This window comes from Equus quagga, chromosome 1 (assembly GCF_021613505.1).
Source record: "Equus quagga isolate Etosha38 chromosome 1, UCLA_HA_Equagga_1.0, whole genome shotgun sequence".
Lineage (NCBI taxonomy): Eukaryota > Metazoa > Chordata > Mammalia > Perissodactyla > Equidae > Equus > Equus quagga.
Window position 1 is genome coordinate 74,268,579 of NC_060267.1, and position 4,304 is coordinate 74,272,882.

Consider the following 4,304-nt stretch of genomic DNA (forward strand, 5'->3'; position numbering starts at 1 on the left):
ATGCGGGATGCTGCGCTGGGCGCCGCGAGGTGGGCGCCCCGGAGCCAGGCGTTCGGCGGGCTCGGCCCCGAGGAGCCGCGCGCCGCAGGCGGTGAGGGGCTTGACCGAGCCGGGCCGCGCTGCCCGGGCCGCGGGAGACCGTCGAGGCGGGGCCGAAGCTCCCTTTTCAAAGGTCCGTGGCTGTCACGTTGGCTGGTCCCGACCTGAAGAAACACGCCTGTCCAAAGGAAGAGACGTGGACTCGGAGAAGTGGAGCCGGGTTCGGAGTCGGCGGGAGGAAGCTCCGCCCTGCGCCGCCCGCCGAACTTCTCGGCCCCGGCGCTGACTCAGTCCCGGGCGAGCCCCGGCGCCGCGAACGGCCCGGGACCCCCGGGTGCCTTTGCTTAAAGGCGGTGATCGAGTGTAGATTTCTGAAGCTCTTGGAAACTAGCATTACCGAGTGCAGGAAAATCAGTAAGCCCACGGAAAGTTAAATGAACCAAGGTTTCTAAAGTTCAAATTCAAGTATATATGCTTCTATAAGCTATTTTTTTTAATATTTTTATTCTAATATCTACACTCTTTTTGGTAACCCAGCGATTTATTTTCAATATGCCAATTTTAACTTTATGCCTTAAGTTTGTCCATGAGGTCATGGACGTGAAAAACTCTTGCAAAATGGAATTCAAATGGAAGGGTTGCATAATTGCTGTACACTAAGTGATGGTACTGTCATAACAAATTAGGTACAAGATCAGATACTTTTTTTTTTTTTTGGTATAGGAGGAAGAAATCAGGATCCTAAATGGATTGACATTGCGTTTATTCCTAAAAGCGGAAATCTGTAAAGCCCTAGTTAATGTCTTGAAAAATGAATATATCGTGTCATTCCAGATGTAAGGTAGGCAAGTACAAGGTACTTACACAGCATTAAAGACATTTATTTCCTTTATTGATTTTATTATATAAATCGTACATGATTTTTGAAAAAGTTTCAAATGATTCAGATTACCATAAAATTAAAAGCGAAAGGCCTTCCTGCCACTTTCCCTGCGATCCCACTACCCAGAGAAAACTACAGCAACAGGCCCAGCTGAGTGCGTCCTCTGAGACCTTGTCTGCACAGATAGATACAGCCCCCAAAACAACTAGGATGGGGAGGGGGGCTTCATACTCACAATCAAGTTCTGTATCAGTGTATATGTAATTCCACAAACATCCTTCCATATTAATTCAAAAGCTCTACACTACCACCGCTCTTTTTTTGTTAATGACTTCATAGTACATTAAGTTAAGCAATCTCTTTTGAGGACTTTTGACTCTTGTTTGATGTTGACACAAGATCAATGCACGTGAACTATTTGTAAAGAATGCAATACAGAAGTGTATGAAGTAGAAGTTGTCCGCCACCTCCATGCCCACCATCCCCTCACCCTGTTCCCTAGAAATAATCCCTATTAACAGTTTGGTGCGCACAACCTTTCCTGACCGTTTCTGTGAGTGTTATGTGTAAAGTGGCTGCACCAATGCCCGGTTTGGGGAAACTGACTTCCCATAACCTCAGATAGATCCTTCTAAACCACCCCCCCAAAAAATGTAGGATCTAAGTTAAAAACAAAAAGTTTGTTAGGCAATTTTAACTTCCGCACAAGACCAGTCAGCAATTCATATAAGTTCCTCCCACATAGAAATTCCAGAGTCCACGTGGGTGCAAATCACGTATATGTATATACACGCAGATTTTTGCTTGTTCTGACAAAAATGGAATCCTACTACACATACTATTATGTAGCTTTATCTTTTCGCCGAACAATATATCATAGGTGTCCTTCTATATGAGTAATGATAATAATGGCTAATACTAATCGTACCAAGGACTGTTTAAAGTGTTTTACATGGATGAATTTATTTAATCTTCACAACAGTCTTAGGAAGTATGGATTTTTATGACACAGGATGGTTGAAGAACGTACCGAAAGTACCACAGCCTAGAAAGTCAGGGAGTGAGGACTTGAACTCGGGCAGTATGCATCCAGAGTCTGCAGTTTTTAGCCACTATGATCTATATGTACAGAACTACCTCATTGTTTTAAATGGCTGTGTGATAAGCACCTGACAAAATGTATTTCATCATTCCCTTATTGATGAGCATTTAAATTGTCTACAATTATTTCCTATTGCAAACAATGCTACTGTAAGACATTTTTACATTTATATGTGTATGAAGTCACGTATTTATGTAGACGTGAAATTGTCAGGCAAAAAAAAAAGGATGGCTTTAACATCTCGTTCTATACAGTAACGTCTAGCACTTACAATGCTGCTGCTAATCACTACTGTTTAAAGCTCTAAGCTTTTACATAGTTGCTTCTCCCTTCGAACTACTTATAGTTTTATTTTTCCTGCTAAGTAGCTTTATATTCTTACTAGACACTTTGGTTTGAATAGTGGCCTTGAGATACTTCCTATCTAGAATTTACTTCAACTTTCAAAAACAGACACGAAGGAATTGGGGGAGGGGGTGAACAGGGGGCAGAGAAGAGGCCACTGAGAAACCAAAATAAAATACCACAAAATCCAGGAACTAAAAACTTACATCTTCCACTCCTTAGAAGTCCCCTCTCCCCTCTTGTAGGCCCTACCTAGTCACACTAACCGTGTGTGCAGTTCCAATAAGGTGGGTAATCCTGCTCCATGTTCAAAGCAGATTAGAAGCAGAATATTAGAAAGCAGTCTTCTGGTCAGGGACATGGATGACAGAAGTGCTAACGGACACCCTTAAAAACAAGGGAAGAAGCAGGAAAACTATGAAAAGAAGCTATAGGAACTCAAAAAGCAAAGCGTTCTGGGGTTATTTATACAGACAGTCCCAACTTACAGTGATTCGACTTAGAATGGTTTGACCAATTTTTCGACTTTATGATGGTGCCAAAGCACTTCAGGGGCCGGCCCAGTGGTGCAGCGGTTAAATTCACATGTTCTGCTTGGGTGGCCCGGGGTTCGCCGGTTCGGATCCCGGGTGCGGACGTGGCACCGCTTGGTAAGCCATGCTGTGGCAGGCGTCCCCCATATGAAGCAGAGGAAGATGGGCACGGATGTTAGCTCAGGGCCAGTCTTCCTCAGCAAAAAGAGGAGGATTGGCAGCAGTTAGCTCAGGGCTAATCTTCCTCAAAAAAAAGGAAACTGTACTTCAAATTTTGAATTTTGATCTCTTCCTGGGCTAGGGATAGGTGGTACGATTATCTCTGGTGACGCGGGCAGTGGCAGTGAACCACAGCTCCGAGGGAGCCCTGTGATCACAAAGGTAAACAATTCATACACTGACAACCATTCTGTACCCATACAACCATTGTTTTTTACTTTCAGTACAGTATTCAAGAAATTCCTGAGATACTCAACATTGTATTATAAAATAGACTTTATGTTAGATGATTTTGCCCAACTGTAGGCTAATATAAGAGTTCTCAGCCATTTAAGGTAAGCTAGGCTAGGCTATGGTGTTCAGTAGGTTAGGTGTGTTAAATGTATTTTCCATTTATGACATTTTCGAGTTTTCCGTAGATTTATCAGGACATAACCCCATCCTAAGCCGAGGAAGATATGTAAAATATAAAAAGCACTACCCACCCCATAGGCCCTGAAATCTTTTCGCTTGAATAACTCGTGTTCATGATGCTAATCCTGACATCAAACAGTAGTAAAATTAGGGGCCGGCCCATGGTGTAGCGGTTAAGTTCAGCATGCTCTGCTTCAGCCAGCCAGGTTTGCAGGTTTGGATCCAGGGCATAGACCTACACCATTCAGCAGCCATGCCTTGGCAGTGACCCACATATGAAGTGGAGGAAGATTGGCACAGATGTTAGCTTAGGGCTAATCTTCCTCAAACAAAAGAGGAGGGAGATAGGCAATGGATTTTAGCTCAGGGCTAATCTTCCTCAGCAAAAAAAAAAAAGAAGGAAAGAAATAGTAAAATTATGTCTAATATATCAGCATCAAAAATCAAGGAAGTATGGAGTATATTTTACCAAGCTTTTCATCTAAAATGATTACAAATGATTAATCATTAATAATGCTAAATGATTATAGCCATTTCAGGTACCTAAAAGGATTAATTCTAAACTATCTTGAAAAATCCAGCTATACCAAATGATTCATTATCCATTCCCAAAGAGCTCCAGACAGGCCAAAATTCTATATAATTAAGTCTTATATAGTCCTCATTTTGGTCACCAAAAAAGTCAGGGACTAGATTCAATCTGCCAACACAGTCTACACACTAATGATCTTCATCTCTTCTCTTTACAGTCAGTTATTGATTAAGGACG